Raw genomic sequence first — 26,131 nt, forward strand, 5'->3', positions numbered from 1 at the left:
ACTAACAAAACTTAAAAACTGAACTGAACTGAACATACAATAACAGATACTAAGGTCATTCGTTCATCGACGTAAACTATTATATTGAATAATCCCTTACTTCAAACCCAAAGTAAACGTAACGAAAACCATGATCAAACAACGGAAATTTTTCCGTCAACCATTTGACCACTCAACGGACTGCAATTAAATGCCACTGTGCATTTAAAATTGCCTATACGAACTTCTAACGTGACCACAATACGAATTCTACCCATCAAACTCAAATTTGACGCAAAACATAGAATTCGAACCAAATTCTAACCAAACCGTATCGGGAATATCGAACAGACCTATAACATCGCACGAACTTGACAGCTTAGCCAACTGTCACTGTCACTGTCACTCGCGGTCGCTCTGGCGATGAAAAATACTATGCCTCCCCGACCATCGCCTAAAGGCCAGTTAGAGTGGACCACAACAAAGTGCATCGAGCCGGAGTCGCGAGGACGTAAAAATCAAAGGAAAAAAAACGCGAGTTCATAAATTTTAATACGGATATTTTCAAACGGGGGAGTATTATTGTTTAATACTTAAACAAAGTGAATTTGCGAAAGGACTCGTTGCTTTGTGTAGTATTTTCTTTTCTTTTTCAGGGACATAAACGTGAGACAACGGAGAACTATGAAGCAAAACAAGATGGACGATTTGGGATCAATTACCACTGAAATAAACGAAGAAACGAAATTCAAAATGGATGGATGTGATGTGAACTTAGATAAAATTCGGGCTATGGAAAATGACGCGATGGATGGATAAACAACTGATGATTTTACTAATGGATTGGAAGAGATAAGGTAAGAAAACTAAATTAAACTACTAAAACCAATTTATTCAACAACGTTCTGATTTTAGGAGGACAACAAAACGCTAAATGACACGGGAAGAAAAACAACAATAACAACAACACCAGGCGCTATAAAAAAGGAACTTTAAGCTTTGGACATATGACGACAAATGGAGGAACAATGACGACAATTCTCGGTGATTTCATGGTGAGAATACTTTAAAACCATACTTTAAGACTCCTAATATAGATTTTATGATAGTGAAGGCTTGGTCGCGATTTTTTTTATTTACGTTTACTAACACTAGCTTCAACATACCATTGTTTACCATCGTTTGTGGTGGATTTTCCCGATGTATTTTGTTATTTCTTTCTTGTACATTCCGACTTTCGTCTCATGTCATAGCTTGATCAGATTTTCCTTAAAATTTCTTCAAAAAGTTTGCATGAAAGATTCCTAAACTGTTGTTTTTCTCATCTACTAATTCATAACTATCTCCTAAAGCTTTTCTAACGTATGCTTCTGTATATTTTGGTGCCAACTTAGCACAGAAATCCTTTGATTTATCAGATTGAGTAGTATTTTTCTTCAAAACCTTCTCTCCTACTTGATAAGATAGAGCTTTCTTATTTGAGCGCAAATTGTAGTATTTCGCTTGTTTTTGGTACGCTTCCTCTAAATTTTTCCTTACCTATTTGTATAATTGATCTCGTTCTTGACCATTTAGGGTTGTATTCGCTAAAACGCCTCCGTTCCTTAATCTCTCGTACTCTGTTCCATTAGAAATCATATTACGTCCAAAAGTCAAAAAGTACGGCGAGTATTTAGTGGAATCATGCACAGAATTCCTTATTGCACATGGCAATTTCCTGAAGATTATCGGTCCATTGTTTATGGTTACCTCTCAAGGAAGCTCTTATGGCCGTAGTTACTACCTTATTAACTCTCTCAATGTTATTTACCTGAGGATGGTAGGAGGGAGTTAACCAATGCTTTACTCCATGCTGTTTCTAAAAACGCAGCGAACTCCTTCGAAGTAAATTGTGAGCCATTGTCAGTTAAGACAACTTCTGGGGCTCCAAACAATAAAAATATAGCCTGCTTCAAAAATTGAACCAGTGATGATGCAGTAGCTTGCTTGAAGGGTTGGACCATGACAAATTTTGTGAAAACGTCAGTTACTACCAACAGGCAAGTACATCTAGCTTTTCCCGAGGAAGGAAAAGGTCCCACATAATCTAATGTTATAAATTGCCAAGGATAATCACAAAACTTTTTTTGTGATCCCATTGGAGGAGTGGGATTTACATTTATCCCTTTAGAAGTTTTGCATGCCAAGCACTCCTTACAAAACTTCTTAATATCTGAGGCCATTTTGGCCAATAGTATTTTTCTGTAAGTGTTTTGAGGGTTTTTTCGTATCCAAGGTGGGCTATGTTGTGGGAGGACTCAATCAATGGCTGCCTTTCAGCTTCTAAAGGATAATATTTCCACTCAAATCGTTTGTCCCTGAGTTTTGAAGAATCTTCTACAAATTTGTAAATTCTATCACCTGAAACTTTAAAATTTTTGTACTGGTGAGGATTTTTCCTAATCTTTTCCATTAAGGCGAAACTGGAAGGATTTCCTCATTATTTTGGTTTTTGATTTTTTATAAAATAACGAAGCAATATTTTCAAAATCGGTTTTCGTGCACATGTAGAGAATGGATCAAGAAATCTTCTGTTTTTTTTGTGGTGGAAAATGTTTTCCATTTTTGCAGAAACCATTTTTTTGTGTTATTTTGTTCAAAAATGGTTTCTGCAAAAACGAAACACATTTTCCACCAGGGAAAAATTCAGGAGATACCTTGATCCATACTCTACATGTGCACGAAAACCGATTTTGAAAATATTGATTCGTTATTTTATAAAAAATCAAAAACCAAAAAGTGAGGAAATGGATCCAGTTTCGCCTTAAATCAACATATTCATCTTCTATAACTTGAAGAGAATCTATCCGCGATAGGCAATCTGCCAATATGTTATCTTTTCCCTTCCGATATTGCAGATTAAAATCATACGATTGCAATTTCAGTGCCCACCGAAGTAGACTTGAATTTACCTTTTCTGCATGGCGATTTTCATGCATGGCGACAAATTTGCAGTATGACTGTAATTCACCAGAAAGTAGATAAGCGCCATTCGCATTATGCTATAAAAGTTCAAATTACGAAAGCTTTTACAAACGCTACGACATATATCAGCATAAGTAACAGGAATGGACCAATTTTACGAACAAATAAAATATTTCTTTATCGTCAACATTAATACAACCTAAATTGGAATTATTTTTATTCTATTTATTTGTTTTATTCCATTAAATTTAACTAAAAAAACGCAAAACGTTACAATCCTTTAGAGATTGCTCCAATGATTCCATCTAGAATTATTCGAAGTATTTATGCAGAAAAGTCTTTCAGAAATTCTTCAGAAAATATTAAATAATGTAAGAGGTTATCCAAAAATTTATCCAGGGATTGCTTAAAATTTTTGTACAAAACCTTCTTTAGGAGTCCATCCAATTGTTCTTTCAATAATATGTCTAGAAATGCATTTCTTCAGATTTTTTATCCAGGGATTCCTACAGAAATTCTTCCAGGTATTCACTAAGTGAACTCTCCTGTGATCCCCTAAGCAATTCCTCATAGTATTGCTTCCAGGATTTCTCATGGAATTTCTTCAGATATTCCACCAAGAATTCTTCCAGGGATTTACCAGGGAATTCTTTTTGAGATTCTTTCAGGAACAACTTCCGCAATTATTTAAAAAACGGCCTGCAAGTACTATTCTTGGGATTCCTTCAGCAATTCCTCCAGGAACTGTTAAGAGATTCTCTTAGGAATTCCTCTTGGCATTGCCTCCGAGATTTCTCCTGGGGTTTCTTTAGGAACTCCTCCAGAGATTTCTTGATTGATTTGTCTTTATTAAAGAGACTTTCAGCCCTTGGCTGGTTCGTCTCTGGTGATTTCTTCAGGAAATGCTCTACGTACTCTTTTTTGGGTTCCTTCAGGATTTATTCACGAATTTTAGCGATTTCTTCGAAACTTCCTCATGGGATTTCTCCAGAAATTCCTCCAGAAAAATTGGTTCACGATTTCCCTGTTAATTCATTGATGGATTGGTCTCAAAATTCCTACAGGAATTCGTCTAGGAATTTCTCTAAAAATTCCGCTAGAGATTCCTCTAGGAATTTCCCCGGAGATTCTTCCAGGTATTTCTCTAGAGATACAATGTGCTGATTTTGATACAATGCTGATTTTCATACAAAATGGCGAAGTTTGAGATGCTGTAGCTATGGTTTACTGAGGTGGATTGAGCTCAATTTTTGACACGGAACTACAAATATGCTGAATTTTACGTATATGAAGTAAAAAATGTTTACGTTCACAGATCTGAGCGTGGCAAGGTATTGAAAATAGTGCAAAAGTGATCGGACAGCGACACGCGTGTAAATCAAAGTGGTTTTACTACAGGAGTTCCTCTGCAGATTTCTCAAAGAAATGTCTCTAGAGAATTTTTACAGGCATGTTTCCAGGAATTTCTCCAGGGGTTCCTCCAGGCATTCCTTCAAGAGTTCCTCTAAGGAATCCTCTAGGGATTGCTCTAGGAATTCCTTCGGGAATTCTTTTAGGAACACCTTCTGGCATTTCTCCAGGAGTTCCTCTAGGGATTTCTATAAGGAAGAGATTACTCCAGGAATTCCTGCAGAAATATCTCCAGGGATTGATCCAGGAATACCATCAAAAATTACTACGGCAATTTCTTCAGGAATTTCTTCAGGAAATCCTCCAAGGATTGCTCCCGGAATTTATCCTGGAATTATTCCAGGTATTCCTCCAGGCATTCCTCTAGGATTTCATTCAGGCATTCCACCAGGGACTCCTCCTAGTATTCCACCAAGAATACCTCCAGGAATTACCCTAAGAATTTCTCCAGGAATTTATCGGGGAATTCCTACAGCAATTCCTCCAGGAATTTTTCCAGGAAATCTTTCAGGGATTCCTTCAGAAATTCTTTCAAGAATTTCTTCAGTGATTCCTCCAGGAAGTTTTTCAACGAATCCTTCAAGATTCATCCGGCATTTCTCCGGAATTACTCTTCCAGGGATTCTTACAAATATTCCTCCAGAGATTTCTGCAGGTATTGTTCACCGATGCTTGCAGAAATTCCGCAAGGAATTCTTTCTGGGATTCTTCTAAGGAGTCTTCCAGAAATTCATCCAGGATTTCGTCCAATGATTCCTCCAGTAATTCGCTCAGAAATTCTTCTGGGAAGTCCTCTGAGAATTTCTCCAGGAACTTCTTCAGAAATTTCTCTAGGGATTCCTCCCATAATTCCTTTAGAGATTCCTTCAAAAATTTCTCCAGATATTTTTCCAAGAATTCAAGAGGTTCCTTCGGAAATTCCTCCAGAGATTTTTCCAAGAATTCTTCAGGAATTCTTTCAAGACTTGCTCCAGAAATTTCTCTAAGGATTCCTCCAGGAATTTCTCAAAAGGTTACTTCAGCAATTGAACCAGGAATTAATCCAGGGATTCATTCAGGATTTCTCCAGGGTTTTCTCCAGGAATTCATTCATAAATTTCTGCAGTAAGTCCTCCAGGAGTTTCTCCTGAAATTCCTCTGGAAATCCCTCCAGAGTCTCCTCGAGGGATTCCTCCAGGGTTTCTTCTACGGATTGATCCAGGGATTTCTCCCAAGGAAAACTCCAGCCATACGTCTAGAAATTTCGTTCCAATAATTCCTTCAGAAATTCCTTCAAGGATTTCTCCGAGAATCCCTCTAGCAGTTTCTCCAGGAATTCCTCCAAGTATACTTTCAGGGATTCCTCCAGGGATTCCTACAGGGTTTACTCCAGGCATCCTCTCTCTCCTCTCCTCTTCTTGGCGTAATGTCCTCACTGGGACAAAGCCTGCTTCTCAGCTTAGTGTTCTATGAGCACTTCCACAGTTATTAACTGAGAGCTTCCTCTGCCAATGACCATTTTGCATGTGTATATCGTGTGGCAGGCACGAAGATACTCTATGCCCAAGGAAGTCAAGGAAATTTCCTTTACGAAAAGATCCTGGACCGACCGGGAATCGAACCCGTCACCCTCAGCATGGTCATGCTGAATACCCGTGCGTTTACCGCCTCGGCTATATGGGCCCAGGCATACCTGGAGGAATTCTTTTAGAAATTTCTCTAGGAATTTCTTCAGCAATTTCTCCAAGAATACCTTAAGGTTCTATATTCACCAGAAAGCCACACCTTGAATTTTCATAAGCACAAATCTGAGGAACAAAACACATTGCATCGAGCTGAAAAGTTGATCGATTGCTCACCCGCTGGTGGTAACCAATTGATCAACTTTATAGCTCAGTGCGGTACTTCCTTCTACAGATTTGTGCTTTTGAAAATTCAAGGTGTGGCTTCGTTCTATATTCACCTTAAGGAATTCCTCCACGGATTTCATTAGAAATTTATCCAGGGAATACTACAGGCATTCGTCCAGGAATTTCTGCAGGGATGCCTACAGAAATTTCTTCAGGGAATTCATACATTTGCTGAAGCTAATACAACGATATTTAGGGTGAGATTACTGAAACTAAAACTAAAAATCTTCTGGATACCTTTATAACTTGCCTTTGCTGAAATATATTGTTCTTTTTTTTCAAACATCTTCGAAAACCTTAAGTTGCCTGATACAATTTGTCATTCTTATGCATATATAACATATCTTTGTTCAAATTCACAAGCAGATACGGAAAAATCATTAGTACGAAACGATAACCGTGCAACCTATACGATATTTTTCAATACTCGCAAGCAAAACCATTCCCTTCGCCATTCAGAATCATTAGCCTTTCAGGGTTTCGGTCACGTTACCTCTCGGTGGCGTCTGAAATGGATAGAAATTCTACTGGGAGAATTAACACTTGCAGCTTAGAGCCACGACCGTGCTTCAATTCAACCCATCGAGCACAAAAGGTGAAAACGGTAAAAAGCAAAAGGTTCGGTTTTGTCCTTCAGTTAACTCTCGCCCCAGGTCACCTGGACACGTCTACACCCACTGCTGCTGCGGCTGCTGCTCTGGCCCAACAAACGCAGAGCTACAAACTCATCCACCCACACCTTCAAAAACAAGAAGCAATGCCGTGATTTATTGGTCATTTGTGATAAAAGCTTTTCGTTAAATTTGTTCCCGGTTCATAACTGTGGCCACGGTCAGAAATCTGCCACAGACCGGGTTGAACGTGATATGTCCCTTTTTGCTCGGTTCACTTCGCCGGAAACCGTGTGTAAACTAGACCACTTTGAGGCCCCCCACTGCCATCGACCGCTCTCGCCACAACCATTTCGATTTTAGTCTGCTTTTACCATTTTCATCGACGTGTTCGGATGGGAAAAAAACATGGGATGTTTCGTAATAATGGCTATCTCTTCAGCGGAGTGCTTTTTCTGTGAAAAAGAATATAAATTGTTCGGGAAGCAACAAATTTACTAGAAAAAAAGCGTGGGCTTAGGCTTAATTTGAGTTTTAACGTGTGATTTTTTTGATCATATAGGGTATCGGGATGCTTCGTTGGCATAGTCCCCTCGTTCGGCCTATCTCAACGTTAACCAAAAACTCAAACAAACATGCCGAACTGGATATCGGAAAAGCTTTGCGCCAAACACCTGTAACATTTCGTTTCAATTTTAGCACTTTGGAGTATGAAAATTGTATGAAAATGTCACTTTGTTTAGCTTTTGTAGACGCCATGATTCTTCGGCTTAGTGGGTAGTCTATACACATGATCATAAATGGCATGATTCTGGAATATTTCGAATTGCCTTTTCAATAACTGAACATTTGATGCAACGGTCAAAGATGCTATTTTGAATTTGTATGTTTGTTTTTAACGAATAATAACTATTTTACAAATTACATGTGGGCCGAATATTGAGGACACTTTTTTCACAATGTACCCAAATCTTGGCCCATCAGTAAAGTGACGTCAAAAACACCGATAAAGTAACGCCAACAACATTGCTTGCATAAGAACCAGAAAGAACGAACAGAAAGATAGATTTTGTGTGCGGTGACTGTAAAAATATAACACAATAATCGGGTTGCATTGTTTTCGTTACTAAAAAAGAAAGAACTTAAGTTTAAGTGATTTATTTATAGTTTTTTGAAAATTTGGCTCCGAAAATGTAATTTGAAAGTATGATTGGTGAACAAACAGAGATAATACCTCAGCAGAAATATTGAAAAAATGAGATAATAAGTGGTTCTAGTGCATGGAAAGCAATAGGCCAACGTTGTATCCACTAATAGGCCAATTTATGTACCATAGACCAACGTTGCATACCATCACATCGAATCTTTTCAACTTAGTTAAGTAAATTCTTGAATATTTACGTAAGTTTACTTCCAGTTGGTGAAACATGCATTGCCTAGAGTGCGTAATAGGGTCAACATATTATTTCTAGTGCTATTAATTCATGAGTTATGGTCAAAATTGTCAAGGCGGTTTGCAAATTAGGCCAAGGAATGATCCATATACCCTACATACATGTTCATTGCGCGTAGGTTGTTCGTTGGGCAAGTTTAAGTTTTGTTTACCGGAAAAATTCGGTAAAGTTGGCATCATTTACCGATCTTCGTTGGAGTTTGACAGATAGACGGTAACATTTTACCGAAATTTCGTAATGTTTTACAGAATTTGCGTAAAAATCCATTACCGAACGCTCGGCAGTTGTCCTACGACCGGGGGCTGGAGCTGGTTACTAGGAGAGGGTCACCGATGTGAAACTTGCGGGTACAGCAAAGTCCCTTAGCATAGGTAAGGCCCCAGGTCCGGACGGAGTTTTGAACCTGGCCTTAAAAGTAGCTATTGTGGAGACTCCCGGGATGTTCAAGTCTGCTATGCATACATGCCTGGACGAGGGAGTTTTCACAGAAGTTTGGAGAAACCCACGGGGAGACCCGTTAGTATACAGACCAATATGCTCGAAAAGATCATTCTCAAAAGTATAGGCACACTATTGAGGCACACTGAGGGTGTAAATGGTCTCTCAAGCAGCCAGTTCGACTTCTGGAAGAGGAGGGCCACCGTAAACGCAATCCTGTCGATTACAAAAACCGCCGAGATAGCACTCTAGCGTAAAAGAAAGGGGATTCGCTACTGTGCAGTAGTGACACTGGATGTAAGAATTGCATTCAATAGCGTCAGTTGGGTCTCCAGTTAACCTAGTGGTTAAGGCTTTGGATCGTCAATCCGGAGACGGTGGGTTCGATTCTCGTTCCGGTCGGGAAAATTTTCTCGACTCCCTGGGCATAGTGTATCATTGTACTTGCCTCACAATATACAATTCCTGCAATGGCAGGCAAAGAAAGCCCTTCAATTAATAACTGTGGAAGTGCTCAAAGAACACTAAGTTGAAGAAGCGCCACACATAAAGAAGAAGAAGCGCCAGTTGGCCGGCTATGGCCGATGCGCTCCTGCGTCTGGGGATACCCGGGTACCTGCACACGTTTCTCGAAAGCTACTTTCAGAATCAAATACTAGTTTACGATACAGAGGTGAGTCGGAAGTGCTTTCACATAACCTCAGGAATCCCGCAAGGTTTCATCCTGAATCCGGTGTTATGGAATACCATTAACGATGAGGTGTTGAGGTTAGAGCTCCCGGTTATTGTGGAGATCATTGGCCTCGCTGACGACATTACGCTGTCTACATAAGTCTACGGTGTATCGATCGAAGAAGTGGAGTTGACTTCTGCCCATTCGATCAAGGTGGTGAGGCGTGGATGACATCCAGGAAACTATGGAATTGGCTCGCCACAAAACTGAGGTGGTGATTGTGAACAACCGACAGTCGGAGCAACAAGCGGTGATCTGTGTAAGCGATTGCACTATCACTTCGAAGTGCTCCGTCAAACACTTGGATGTGATGATCTTTGATAAACTTACCTTCGGTAGCCACGTTGATTACGTCTGTAAAAGAGTCTCCACAGCTATATCGGCACTATCCCGGATGATGTCTAATAGCTCTGCGCTGTACGCCAGTAAGCGCAAGCTTCTTGCTAGTGTCGCTACGCCCATACTAAGGTATGGTGGCCCGGCGTGGAGCACTGCCCTGAGAACCAAAAGCTTACCCAAGTGGAAAGGGTTTCGAGTCATTTGGCCGAACTCCGTTGGAAAGGGGTCCCCGGTAAGGGCCGGAGCATGTGGAGGTCCTACTGTCAGCAACCTTCTGGTGCAGCTGATAGGGCCTGAAGGATAGTGATACCCTTACCTTCAGTAGATCAAATCGTGTTGCACGTAAGCATCAGTTCTTGATTTTTGCGCGGGCATGGTGGTTGACTCTGCCCACCTTCAGAGGACAAAGGGAGAGGTAAGGCCAACGAGGAAACTGGAAAAGCACCTGTACGCTACCTTGGTGGACTTCCCAAAGCGTGTCATCCTTGGTGTCATCTATGTTCGTTGCTGCAGGCTACGAAACTTACCTTGAGGGTGCGATATGGACTAGCCCCTGTCTGAAGAAATGCCTTCTTGGTGGTTCCCGAGAGACGAAGGGTTCGGTTGCAATGGGCATGTGTTTTGCTGATCGGGGCCGTAGTTCTGTCTTCTACTTTGCCTATAGGAGGCGGTCCCCACCCTCATACTACCTGGTCCTGGGTCATCTGTTGAGCAGATTATCCCCCTATTTTTAGAGAAGGAGAAACCCGAAGCAGCTACTCTCAACAATCAGTATCTCTATTCTCTATCCCAAGTAACATTTTAAGTTTTGTTCGGCTCTATAAGAGATCTTCTTGACCAATTTTATAAAGCTAAGTGGACCACTCTTGGAGTGGTTTTGCAAACCACATTAAGAGTAGCACTACAGGAGGTGAGTTGGACAGGATCTATGGTGCGAACGTTTAGAGGTAGTCATACCATCTACCAGAGTTGCGGCAACACACATGAGCTGGGAACAGCTTTTATCGTGATGGGCGACAGGCAGAGGCGCGTGATCGGTTGGTGGCCGATCGACGAAAGAATGTGCAGGTTGAGGATCAAGGGCCGATTCTTCAACATTAGCATAATAAACGTGCACAGCCCTCACTCAGGAAGCACTGATGATGACAAAGACGCATTTTACGCGCAGCTCGACCACGTTCTGATTGATGGACGGCACTTCTCCGACATTATCGACGTCAGGACCTATCGTGGCGCTAATATCGACTCTGATCACTACCTGGTGATGGCTACACTGCGCCCATAACTCTCCGTTATTAACAATGTACAGTACCAGCGGCCGGCCCGGTACGATCTAGAGCGACTGAAGCAACCGGATGTCGCCACCGCATACGCGCAGAATCTCGAGGCAGCGTTGCCGGACGAGGGTGTGCTCGATGTGACCCTTCTAGAAGACTGCTGGAGTACAGTCAAAGCAGCCATCAACAACGCAGCCGAGAGCACTATCGGGTACGTAGAACGGAGTCGACGAAACGATTGGTTCGACGAGGAGTGCAGAGCGGTTCTGGAGGAGAAGGATGCAGCGCGAGCGGTAATGCTGCAGCATGGAACCCGACAGAATGTGGAGCGATACAGACAGAAGCGGAAGCAGCAGACCCGTCTCTTCCGGGAGAAAAAGCTCCGCCTGGAAGAAGCGGAGTGTGAGGAAATGGAACTGCTGTGCCGTTCACAGGAAACACTCAAGTTCTACCAGAAGCTCAACGCATCCCGCAAAGGCTACGTGCCGCAAGCCGAAATCTGCAGGGATAAGGGCGGGAGCCTCCTGACGGAAAAACGTGAGGTGATCGAAAGGTGGAAGCAGCACTTCGACGAGCACCTGAATGGCGAAGAGAATGTAGGCACGGAGGACCAAGGCAGCGGAGGAAATGACTATGTTGGTGCAGCAGAGGACGGAAACGAACCAACTCCCACGCTGAGGGAAGTTAAGGATGCTAGCCACCAGCTCAAAAACATCAAAGCGGCTGGTAAGGATGGCATCGCAGCAGAACTCATCAAAATGGGCCCGGAAAAGTTGGCCTTCTGTCTGCACCAGTTAGTAGTCGAGATCTGGGAAACCGAACAGCTACCGGAGGAGTGGAAGGAAGGGATAATCTGTCCCATTAACAAGAAAGGCGACAAGTTAATGTGTGAGAACTTTCGAGCGATCACCATTTTGAATGCCGCCTACAAAGTGCTATCCCAGATCATCTTCCGTCGCCTTTCACCTAAAGTAAATGAGTTCGTGGGAATTTACCAAGCTGGTTTCATCGACGGCCGGTCGACAACGGACCAGATCTTCACCGTACGGCAAATCCTCCAGAAATTCCGTGAATACCAGGTCCCAACGCACCACCTGTTCATCGACTTCAAAGCGGCATACGACAGTATCGACCGCACAGAGCTATGGAAAATCATGGACGAGAACAGCTTTCCTGGGAAGTTTACCAGACTGATAAGAGCAACGATGGACGGTGTGCAGAACAGCGTAAGGATTTCGGGTGAACTATCCAGTTCATTCGAACCTCGACGGGGACTACGACAAGGTGATGGACTTTCCTGCCTACTATTAAACATCGCCCTGGAAGGTGTTATGCGACGAGCCGGGCTCAACAGCCGGGGTACGATCTTCACGAAATTCGGCCAATTTGTCTGTTTTACGGATGACATGGATATTATTGCTAGAACATTTGGAACGGTGGCAGAACTGTACACCCGCCTGAAACGCGAAGCAGCAAACGTCGGACTGGTGGTGAATGCGGCTAAGACAAAGTACATGCTGGTAGGTGGAACTGAGCGAGACAGGACAAGCCTTGGCAGCAATGTTACGATAGACGGGGATACTTTCGAGGTGGTAGAAGAATTCGTCTACTTTGGTTCCTTGCTAACGGCTGACAATAACGTGAGCCGTAAAATACGAAGGCGCATCATCAGTGGGAGTCGTGCCTACTATGGGCTCCAGAAGAAACTGCGGTCAAAAAGGATTCACCCCCGCACCAAATGTACCATGCACAAGACGTTAATAAGACCGGTGGTTCTCTACGGACACGAGACATGGACGATGCTCGAGGAGGACCTGCAAGCACTCGGAGTTTTCGAGCGACGAGTGCTAAGGACGATCTTCGGTGGCGTGCAGTGGAACGGTGTATGGCGGAGAAGGATGAACCACGAGCTCACTGAGCTTTACGGCGAACCCAGCATCCAGAAGGTGGCCAAAGCCGGAAGGATACGGTGGGCAGGGCATGTTGCAAGAATGCCGGACAACAACCCTGCAAAGTTGGTGTTTGCTAACCAACCGATTGGTACAAGAAGGCGTTGAGCGCAGAGAGCACGATGGGCGGACCAGGTGGAGCGTGATCTTGCGAGTGTTGGGCGTGACCGAGGATGAAGAGCTGCAGCTGCAAATCGAGTATTGTGGCGGCAAATTGTTGATTCAGTATTATCATGAATTTGATGTTAACTAAATAAATGAAAATGAATGATTTAAAACCTAAATTTCCATTCTCGAAAAGAGGTTATGATAATTGTTGTTGTTGTTTTTTTTTCAACAAAAAATATGACAGCTCAAGATGCAGAGAAGCTTCTCCGATGGCACGTAAGATTTAGGAAGATACATTATTCGTAAGTAGAAAGCGATCATTTCAAAGTGATATTTTAGTAGTTATTGTGTTGGCCTATGCGCATTCAATTTTACCGTGAATATTGAGGTTGCAGAAACATAAAATTAATGCCTTTCGAAAACAGTGAATATTATCATCTTGGAATGAAATACATCAACTTGTTAGTTTAGTTAAACTATCTTGAATCACAAGAAAACTCAGCTGAAAGAGTTTATTTATGTGGGAATGTTATGGAAATGGCGGCAAACTATCAATTCACTGCTTATTACTTTTATGATGACCGCAATAAACCTTGCAGTGTCGTAGTTTATGCTTTTCCACCAACAGATGTCGTTACTAATCGAACGGATCGCCATCTGTTGAGAGTTTGAACAGTTTTATTGTGGTAATATTGAATGCCAGAAGGTTAACATATCGGAGAGTTTTGTTTACTCTTGAAATCTGGCTTTATGATTATCTTCAACTACACTATAAAACATTTCATCAATGGTTTTCATAAAAGTAGTAATAAAACTGTGAGTTTTAATTATTGCTGGAATAAAACCCTAATAAAAATCAAAGAAAACCAATCAGCAATGGAATTGTTACTTGGGATGACTTCAACAACATACCAAACGAGTAATTATTCATTCATTTAATTGATTTATGTTTAACAATAATATTGTAGATTACTAGGCTTGCAGGGGTCAAAACAGTTGTACGCAAACGAGCCAGACGTTACGATTTCAATAAGGACAATTGATTGCGTGACACCGACGACGTCACAATCGCTTGGTACACTCTTAAAACACACAGTACACCCAAACATTTGTATCATCTCCGCCTGACTAAGGATCCTACATAGTTTGTAAGGAGGATCCTGTTAGGGGTCCTTAAATTCCTGGTTTTAGCGCCAGACGACGACGTCGTCTACCAAGAGCTCCAGATTCAAAGTGCCCAGCTAGCAACGTCAGTGCCCACCAACAGGATCCACCTCCAATTCCTACCCACCAAATACTCCGTAGTCCCAAAATCCAAAGTCCTATATTCCCAAAAACTTTCCACTTCCAATTCAATTTTAGGTAATTCTCTGAATTATATAAGGTTAAGAAGATGATCCAGTAGCAGAGAGAAAAGTTTATTGAAGGAGTAAAACGATACGTAAAAATAAGTCGATCGATTTCAACGATTAAAATTCATCGTATTTTCTTCTCATAAAAAACGTCTACAATGCCCTGACCTTCCTCCTATTAGAGCTAGCTGGCTACTGAGCGGCTATCGGCAGTTCTCCCGGAGCTTACGCTGGCCAACGGTACCGAACCTCACCGATAGTCTCTCACTCCCTAGCTGTGACGTCACTACCCTGTTCGTGTGTCTTCCGTGAGTCGTTCTAACCCCCTAATCTGTGTTCTTCCCCTACTAATACACTTTGTGTTTTCCCTACTAATTCTCGTTGCGTTTCGTGTGTGTTGTGGTTTTCTGGGTTCGTGTACTTACGGTTGGACGATGATTACAGACCTCGAACGGTCCCCATGCAGGGGGAATGGGGGGATAGATAGATCCCGACGATGCTGATTGCCTGTGTGCGAGCTCGATCACGAAGCACTTTCCGAACGAGACCGGCGTGTGCAGTGCGTCTGGCGGCCGTTGATTACGCACACTGATGCACGGCTACGGCCCGTGCGGGGTGGAGATGGTGGAGACGGGTGGTTGTTTATCTTGCTCCTTCGATGAGGGGTGGTGGAGCAGCATGCACGGTCACAACGATAATGCTCGCCGCGCAGCGGGTCGTATCCGTTCCCTGGGAAGTCGGTGGGTACACTCCGATCGGCAGATCGTCGGAACGTGAGTCTGGCGGTTACGCTGGCGTTGGGATTCTTTCCCTTTAATGGACACTCCCACTCGACGGACAATCACGTGTAGCGGATGTGATTCACGGTGGGGGCCAAGCTTACACTCCGATGGCCAACGCGCTCCAGACGTACCTATAGTGGCCCGAAGCCACGAGACGATAGGTACACCCGGGGTAACCTCGCCGTGTACCAAGCACCAATCCACTCGCTTCCGTTATGTGCGGGGTATGCGACCACTAATAATTCACCACGGGTTCGTCATGCACCGAACTCACACCGATTATCCCAACGGTGGATGCCACCGAGTTGTGGCCACTGTAGAAAACAAATTCTTAGAACACAGCACACACATATTCCCTTACAATCCTCAAAATTACCTGATCTTTCTCACTTCGGTAACACCGTAATTTCTGCCTCCGACTCACTTTCTATAAAATGCTGCACTCTAGTTTTTTGTAAATAAATTTTCGTTTAAGTTTTAATTTTTTTCTACTAATATGCATGAAACTTACTTTTTAAGCACAATTTTAAATGCACGACTCACGATTTTAATTGTCATAAAAAATATAGGTTTATCTGAAAATAGCAATGAATTTTACACGTTAAAATTTCACTCACTTTTCTTTTTAAACTATTTTTATACTTGTATTAGCTATTGATTAAGGAACACTTTCTCACTGAACTAAATATCAACTTCTGATAACTTGACTCCTTGGCGGTCCAAAAGGGAAAGAACGAATAATCGCTCCCGGTTGACCAAGAAAGTTATCATATATAATTTTCTACTTAATTCGAGGGTTTCCGGTTTCTTTCTTGATTTCAATTTTGTATGTAAAAATTTTCTTGCGTTTAAAATAACATTTCTTATGGTTTCCTGTTGATCAACTTTCGTCACCAACTATCATATCAATCTCTAAACACACACATGTAAACATTGAATTCGAGCACTTTTCATTTCTTACTGTTGCCTATCTCACAGGCGTGAGATGGCTAACGCTACTATTTGAAACGGCGGATTTTCACCAAATCTGCTCGTTTCAAGTTATACTACGTGGGCAGTATCGTTAAAGTTATTCTTTTCAGATAACCACCAGCCATGGCAGCAACAAGTTACGGATAATATACGAGGTAATTGGCGTGCCATCGACTTGAATTGTCCCCTTCTTCCAGATTTGGAGCCCAATTAACATTCCCCACATCCAGGTTCCAATAAAGCTCTACACTGGCCTAGTTTGTATCCGTGCTGTACAACATGTGGTCATTGTGTGTTGAATGCCGTATGTCACTCCCATTTCAGCCTCCTCCCGGATGCCGGGAGTGGCTCTCCAAAACGCTTTTAGACTCGCCAGAGTTAAGTTTTTTCTTTCCTTTTTTGTACGCCTGTTTGTGGTAATAAAAACAAGATATTTGCACTAGTGTTCGTTATTCCTACATTTTCGGTTATCTTTATTGTTTCTTTTTCCTCTCGATTTGCAGAAGAACAACAAATGGCCGTGGGATTTCCCCGATGCTCGTACTTGTGCGAAAAGCATCTGATTGCGTTGGGGGATGAAAAAGGAAAGTGTGGGGCTATATGCGCTTTTCCAAGGATTTTACCGATTCAAGTTCACTGAACAACTCACGTGGGTAAGTATGTGATTTCAAACACCGTTGATATTTGCTGTGAATGCGCATTTTACACCCGTGGTTTGCAACTATGTGGTTGAAGATCATGGCGTACACATGAAGAGCCATCAGCGTTCGTCGCGTGTAAAAGCATTCACCGACGAGGGAAACCAGGCGAACGAAAGCAAGAAAACAACTCCCGCCGCGTGCTCACCGGATAGCTTTTCGGGGGGAAATTTTATACACTCCAAGAATCAAGAACCAAGCGTGCACGGAACCGTGGACTTTCGTTTGTAGAAAAAAAAAAAGAAAAAAGCCGGTAGATAATAATGTTATACTCAATAAGGGTAATGTATCTTTTATCGTTTGGGAAAACAGCACCTGCTTCGTCCTTAACTAATGGATACCTATTGAATTGGAATATGCGATGTTCGGAATTGAACAACGGCACGTTACCCGGCTACGCTTGGTGATCAGCCAGGGAAAATTGCTTCAAAAAGCTCCCGCGGGAAAGGAATGTGCGAACTGTAGGTCTTTGGGACATAACAGTGCAAATTGAATTAAATAACACATTTCAAAATAATTCTCTCACATTGTAGCTGTTTATTTTACACTGCGTGTACAAAACTAGCCCTGGACTTCTCTGGCGGATTCCATCGATTTTCATAATTAAACGTATGAATGGAAAAGGACTAACTAATGGAAATAGGATTCCAATACATACATAACAAAATTAAAATCATTAAAAAACCATGAGATTTTAGTTAACTTTGGAAGCAGAAGAACTGAGAGGTACGTTTGGTAACTCACGCCCTAGATCACACGGTTTTCTAATATAAGGTACCCCGGGGCAAGTGGGACCTAAAAAATGCTAATTTGGTTTTGTCATGCCAAAAGTTTCAGAACACAAATTCTTTAATAATTCCAATGGACCCAAAAGACGTTGTTGGTATATTTGTACTTATTAACGTGCATTGAAACTTTTTCAAAATTTTTACATTCCATATATTATGCATATAATGAAAAGAGTATCAGATCTTCGTTTACTGAGGAATTCCACGGAGTCTTGTCAGTCGATCCTGAGCGACCATTTCAAATATATCTGAAACTTTGCACAGTTTTTCAATTTCATCTAAATCGCCATTTTTCGATATTAAACCTTCATATTCACTCACGACTAACTTTTCAAAAGGGTGTATGCGACAATAGTTCAAAAATATTCTAAAAGCTGCACAGCAAGAACGGATTGTTAGATTGTTATGAATTTTTCAGCAAAGTTAGATAACTAAATGACGATTCCTTAGAAAATATACACTGTAAAAAATTTCTTTTTTTACTATAAAAAAATATGATCTTTGTCACAAAAACTCAAATATCTCAAAACCCTATCTTTTTACCAACGTCATTTTTTTAGGGGAAATGGCCTATTATATCAGCTATCTACCATACAATTTTGGTGATGGTAAACTGATAAACAAAAAAGTTATGACATTTTAAACATTTCACAATTTTTACATTTAATAACAAAAAAAAATTTTTTCTGTGTAAATTATGTCGAGAATTATATTTTGATGCTGATTTTATTGTAAAGGCTACCGCCTGAATTAAACAAGTTGTTTTCATGATATTTTTGTTTGATTATTCATAACTAATATAGTATCTATTTGAAACTTAGACGCGATCCAGTGTTGTGATCAAAAATATTGAGAGTGTCATACTTTTTATTGTACGTGACTGGTGAAAAATGATAGTGTTGAAAAGTTGTTGATTATAAGAAAAATGGAATTAAACTTATTTTTAAGACAAAAGCTGTATAATAAAAGTTTTATATACGCGTATACGTCTAGTTTATCTGCAAAAAAAAATTTCCTCTTAGAGAACAGACTTTATGATCGGAAGAATGCGAGTAACTTCAACAACAACAAATGCATGAGAGGTACATACCACAGACAAACAGACGAAACGCCTAGAACAATTTTCGTGAAAATCCATCGCCCAGTTTACACTACCTCCACCTGGTGGCAATGTTTGACGAAACACTGCGTTGTGCAATATCGTCATCAGAAGGCGCTAGTGTGAAACGTCAAACGCAATGAAAAACGATGGGCGCTCTTCTGGTTATGAAAGCAACAACCAAGATTCAAAATGATCGTTAAAGACGTGGTCAATGAAAATTTAGTCAGTGTTACGTTTGATTGTCTGTATACATGCCATGACAATGCTCACGAAAAAGCAAAAAATACTACGGCTATGGATATTAAAGATTTTATAGTAAATTTTTTCTTCAACCAAGCAAACAACACCAAACTAGTCAGTTAAAACTAATAAGTGATTTTGTATGTTATAATCTAACGAACAACATGAACAATCGCTTTCTCAAAGGTCTTCAACTCAACGCTCTCTTGTAGACCGTTTGATGAAAAAAAAATGTTCAAAAGAGTTACGAAATCTCACCGAAAGCACCATAGATAAACTGAAAGAGACTGGTTATGCCCAAATGTCCACATTGAATACAAATTTACGCATTTTCACGTCCTTTGACAAACGAGCCAGCTGTATATCATTGGTAAAGCAGGGCGCAGGAAGTTCGAAAACGATAACAACTAGTTCTCAGCTGAGAAATTGCCAGAAGTGCTAAGTGCAGAGAGTCATGCCACCGTACCATCAGCGACATCTGTTTAAACAATTTAATCACGCCCCTTTTCAAAAATGCTAAGAAATATTCTTCAACATCTATACCCATTTCAATATTTTAACGTTGCAAAACACGCTTTCAACATTCATCTTGAAGAAGAGGGAAAACACTTGTCCTCAAATGTAACAGCAGATTAATGAATAAACGACTAATGCGCGGAGGGCGTGATAAAATCGGAACATTACTGTACATATAATATACATAATACATAAAAAAACTGCTTGTTTTACTCACGCAAGGCCATTAACAATAAAATCAGCATCATACTGCGATTTCCGGCCGAAAAAATTTACACTGAAAAAAAAAATATTACTAAATGTGAAAATTGTGAAATGTTTGAATTGTCATAACTTTTTTGTTTATTAGTTTACCATCACCAAATTTTTATGGTAGATTGCTAATACAATGGACCGTCTTCCCTAAAAAAATTACGTTGGTAAAAAGATAGGGTTTTGAGTTATTTGAATTTTTGTGGCAAAAATTATATTTTTTCATGTAAAAAAGATTTTTTTTTCACAGTGTATATTTTCTTAGGAATCACCATTTAGTTATCTAACTTTGCTGAAAAATTCATAGCAATCGAACGAACCATTTTGGCTGTGCAGATTTTTGAATATTTTTTAACCATTTTCACATACACCCTTTTGAAAAGTTAGTCGTGATTCAAAATAAAAATTTGATATCGAAAAATGGCGATTTAGATGGAACTGAAAAACTGTGCAAAGTTTCAGTTCAATAGAAAATCATGAATTAAAAAATTTCCTTAATTTTGATGCTGTTGCTTGGAATCACTCTACTGCGTTTCACGGGGTAAGTGGGACCTATTCAAAGCTTTTGTTCAAAGGGCTTAATATAAGTTGCAACAAACATAAGGTAACATAAATCATAAATCTCTTATATGAATGACTATGTTTAGAGATTAAAATAAGAAGAGGTTTATGGTATCATGCATAAATTACGTAACACATAAAAATCGCTGGGGGAAATTGAATCAACTCTAGCAGCTCATGCAAAACGAATTGATTTTCTTATACAAAAAGCGCCGTACAGTGAAGAGACAAAAGATTTCGGAACTTGGTCTCTATATTATATAGTTATTGATTCTCACCAATAGTAAATCTGGGGTTTCGAGATTTTCAGTAATATCTTCTCCCTTACATAATCTTACGATCATTAAATAATGTTTTTTTTAAATCATGAATTTTGAAAAAGCCATTTCCCTATTTAATTTTTTTATGGATGGTTCCCGAATGCTCAGAGGAATGCATTATGCAGCGTTAAGTGAAAAAAATGGAAGATATTAAAAAAAGACATAAAAATACATGCTTTTGTTTTACCCAAGGTTTTACCATTTTTAACAAGAATTTCATCATCTAAATAGAGGTAATATAGTATAATTCGACAGTAGATAACTTAACGCGTCAATTTTTATTGACTTTCGTGCTAATTTCATCTTAGGTTGGACAAGGCGAGATGAATCCATAAAATTGTCTTTGTTTATTCTCATAGGTCCCACTTGCCCCAGATAGCGAAATGCACTGGGGCAAGTGAGAGCAGTACACTAAAGGTAATCAATAAAAATAAAATACAGCTTTTTCGCTTGAAATCATTTGCATGAACTCCAAATACTATCCTGATACCAAAAAAGTATTTGTAGAATAACAAATCTATTTTTAAACGACGAATGTAGTAGAGCACGTCAATCTTACCTAGTGAATTGAAAATTACATATGAACAACAATAACGTATATGGTCTCTTTATGGTTGAAATAATATCATTTTTTGTATTCAAAGTATCCGTAGGTGTGATACCTATGTTTTCCATGAAGAATGTTAGTCTTAAAAATAAATAATAAAAAAAATACTAGCTATAGGTCTCACTTGCCCCCGATTCTCACTTGCCCCGGGGTACCTTACTCGTATTGAGAGGATAACGTACGGGATCACGATATTCTTTTTTCTTCTCGTAAAGCTTTATGTTACCTCCGTAACCATTCTTGAATTCGCATTGTGCTCCAATCAGCTGATAAAATCTTCTTTAACCAGTCGCTCAAGCGATTTTTTATTTGATCAAAGCTTTTTCCAGCTTACTGGCAAACTGAATTTTACTAATCTGTTAATTGTAACTTCCATCTTAATCTTTTTAAAGGAAAGCTCTCTTCACTAGACTTGGCCCTAAGTACCTATGTGAAAATTTTAAATTTAGATGGTGATTCACAAGCAGGCTTGTTTGCACTGATCACATGAAAATTTGCCTCTTGATTTACGCTACCAAAAATCATCGAATATATGCAATACTGACAGAAGGATGAAATAATTTAACTACAGTATGCTGCAGGAAAATAATGCAAAAGTGTTTCTCAACTTCAAGCCTCATTTTTGACCATTTGACATTAACCAATTTATGTTTCAACGTTCCATGATCTCTAACAGGCTAATTTTCTGAAAAGTTTTTTTTTTTAATTCCATTTTGGTCACTGACCTTTACAAGACGGTGCCTGAAGCTGAAGACATTCAGCATTTTCAAACCACTACGCGACCTGTGTAAATTTCATATGTAATGAAACAAAAATTTCCTTCTTTAATATCACAAAATATATCCGATTATTTCATCCGGCATGTGAAACTACATGGCTCTGGATTAGTATGGCCTGTTTGTGCATCGAATTAAAGCTATATTTTACTATTTAAGCCATTTTCTCATATGACCAAATCAAATAGGTTCATTTTTATTATGTAGTGCTTGAATAAAGGCATCGTCACTGTCTTAAAAAATAGTCATATACACTGTGGTGCATAATTGATCGGACAAACGCCGATTTTCATACAAAATGGCCAAATTTGAGATGCTGTAACTATGGTTTGCTTTGATGGATTGAGCTCAATTTTTGACATGGAACTATAAATATGCTGAATTTTGTGTATACAAAGTATAAAATGTTTTCGTTCACAGGTCTGGGCGTGGCAAGGCGTTGAAAAAATTGCAAAAGTGATCGGACAGCGGCACGCGTGTAAATCAAAGGGGTACCGCTGCTGTCCGATCACTTTTGCAATATTTTCAACGCCTTGCCACGCCCAAACCTGTGAACGAAAACATTTTATACTTTGCATACACAAAATTCAGCATATTTGTAGTTCCGTGTCAAAAATTGAGCTCAATCCAACAAAGCAAACCATAGTTACAGCATCTTAAACTTGGCCATTTTGTATGAAAATCGGCGTTTGTCCGATCAATTATGCACCACAGTGTATATCCCATATTTAACGTGTGATAGCGCCTTGAACTTTTCTCGTATTTTTTTCCTGCCGCACCAAAGTCCAAATTAAGTCGTAGCACTCGGTCTCAAACTGGGTACCAGTTCTAGTACTACATTTGGTCCCCGGTACCCAAGTTTGACGTTTGGCTGACTACCTCATTTTATACTAACTTTGTGACGTAGTAGTCCACGACGATGTAATAGCTCATAACAACAAATAAATTTCAATGTGTCAATCAAAATTTCCGCGGAACGTTAATCCGATTCAACAATTCTGAAAATTCTGAAGCGGTAATGATTTGTTTGCTATTAACTAAAACGGTTTTCACTAGTGTATACGCATTTAATGAAGCTTTTATTGTCTATTTTCCCAGAAGTCGATGGAGATATGTGACTTAGAAATAACTGACCGAATGCTTTCTGTTTATAGCTATAACTTTTAGCTATATAGCTATAACTTTTATTTAAACTGTACAAAAGATTCCCAGACATTATGCTCTTACGAGATGCCAAATTATTCGTGCCAGTTGCAACTGGAATTCTTGACACGCGAAAACCGTTTTTACGTCTCTAAACGTACGTCGGGTACAGTAACGCTGGATAGAGGATCAGATCCGTATCCATCACACTACATTCGACGTTCCACTTATGAATTTGGTGAAAAACATTCATTCAGTTTTATTCCAATAATATTTATTATGACGAGCTTCTCCCTGACTCAGACCAGAACCAATATGGTTAGTAAGAAACACACACGGAAACACTTCATAAAATTGTTGGAAAAAACATCGGTACTCAGTTTGGTGTAATGAGGATAGCCCCAAATTCCTACCGCGCCAGGTCAGGAACTGGGAAATGCCATAGGTTGATAGACCAGACGGGGATTGTTTGCATCATTATGTACCAAGTTCCGAAATTAGTTAAAACTGTTTTATATCCAATCCTGAAAAATCAGTGGCATCAGGGTATTATCATGGGCGTTCCTTCATGGAATATGTCTTTCAGATGAAACATGAGCAGTTCTTCAACATATGACTGTATGGTATCCTAAAATAGAAGAGCTTATTATAATAAAACATATCGCACGAAGTTTGAGTTACTGTTTCTGTCCACCGCCATCAATTTTCTTGTTTATATTAGCACAAACAACATATTGGTTACTCTTAGCAACAACAACGGAGTACTAGAAATTCAATTTGGAGTGAAGTTCAAGGTATTATTGATTATAGGTAGCATATATTTTACCGCTAGTACTTCGTGTACCGCGAAATTTTCAAGTGTTGTATGGGAGTCGGAGGTCTTTATTTAGTCTTTGGCCGCACCCTGTACATCTGTATACTGCCAAAGAGCTGCAAACGGTGAGTTGATAAGGAGAGCATCCAACATAGCTCTCCTGGACCCTCACAAGTTCCTACCGCCAAGACCACCAGCTAAGAGTTTTGTGTAATGCTGCCTGAGCGCTGTTGTCCTTCTGACTTCCGCTAGATTAAGCCGAGCGTTTGTTCACTAAGGAGGTGTGATTCAAACAGCGTCTGTTCTGGCAACCAGCGGCTGAGTATGAAATGCTCTTCCATCAAAAGCTATATCTAAGGTGGCAGCCCCACCACGGTGGACAGGAGACCTTAGGCCAACAACCTACTGCTCCCGAAACCTAAAACACGTTACAGAAACCGAAAATGAAAGATTATGAACCGTTTTAAAGGCAACGATTTTTAGTGCCAAACAACGGACAAGAATTGGAATTTGGAATGTATTAACCCTAGCCCAGCAAGGTAAACTGACACAACTAGCCAATGAGACATGCCGTATGAAGCTTGAGATTCTAGGACCGAGCGAAGTCCGTTGGTCAGACTTTGAGGAACACAGATTGGCATCGGGTCAAATTCTGCTGTACTCTGGCCTACGAGGTCACTGTTGAGTTGGTTTCCTGCTCAGCGCTCTCGCCCACACTGCGCTCATGAAGTGGTAACCTATTAATGAGAGGATAAAAAGTTCACAGCATGTCCGGATGATCGCACCCTTGTAATTGTCTATTGGCGACAAAAAAATAGTCCACAGCGCGTCCGGATGACCGCACCCTTGTAATTGTCCCTTGGTGACAAATAAAAAGTCTACAGCATGTCCGGATAACCGCACCTTTGTAATTGTCTCTTGACGACAAAAATATAACATAGTTCACAGCGATCTCATCAGTATCGATCGTAGGGCAGTGGGGAAAGCTTACCCTCTGAAGAGGAAGACAGTAAGGATACGCTTAACGACCAATTCTACCAAGACAAAGTACATGATTTCGGGTAGCGACAGAGGCAGACCCGAGGCAGACCTAACACTAACACTACTAGTGCTGAGGTAATGATTGATGGGAAGTGTTTTAAAATGAGTGTAATCAGTTTCGTACCTTTTAACTCCCCCGGAATTAAAAGGTACGAAACTGATTACACTCATTCGAAGAGGGTATTCTGCTTAGAGAGTTCGAATAGTCGGTACAAGTGTTTTAAGTTGTTGAAGAATTTGTTTGTCTTGGAACACCTGTGACATGTGCGAATGACGTTTTTCCATGAAGTTGAAAGGCGTATTACCATAGATTTAACTTCAAGATATAAATGTCAGGAACAAATCAGGATCATTTTATGACGCCTTTCGCTCCCCCACTTTCCCCCAGAATATTCGCCTGCCCTGATTTCGCTTGAAGCAACGCCTTCACATTTTTTCGCCCCACCATCAAAGCAAACAGAACATCAATTTCGTAATCTTGGTTACGATATTTTGTTTATTATTTTTTTCAAATTTGAATAAAATATCTTGAACGTCAACTTGGTCGGGAGACAATAATCGAATTATTCCGGTTTTGCTTCTCAATTTTATTGTGCCAGTGCAGTTATTCTCATAACTCCCATTGCTCCTGGACATAGTTTCAATTTCCGGAATCATGACGTGGTTGTCATTTGATTCTCATAGGTTTTCATTAGCTCAGTCCAAGTTCGCCCGAGCCATTCCCGATCGAGCCACTGTTCCCCACCGGCCTGGTGTACTCCCAGTTTCGGTATGAATCCTGTTTATTCTATCGGTGTGTTAGGGTTTGGTGCATTCCAGAAAACATACGAAGACGTTCCCGGAAAAAATCTCTTAGTACAGTTTTAGGAAAAATCTTGCAGTAGAGTTTCGGTAGACCTACGTGCGGGTTCGTTATTTCCCTTTGTTCCTTAAAATCAAGTGTCTATGACCATTGTATATAGGCCACTTAACGACATTGTCATTGACAACCCCTCTGCCGTGATTCTGCAAAGTGA

This window comes from Aedes albopictus, chromosome 1 (assembly GCF_035046485.1).
Source record: "Aedes albopictus strain Foshan chromosome 1, AalbF5, whole genome shotgun sequence".
NCBI lineage: Eukaryota > Metazoa > Arthropoda > Insecta > Diptera > Culicidae > Aedes > Aedes albopictus.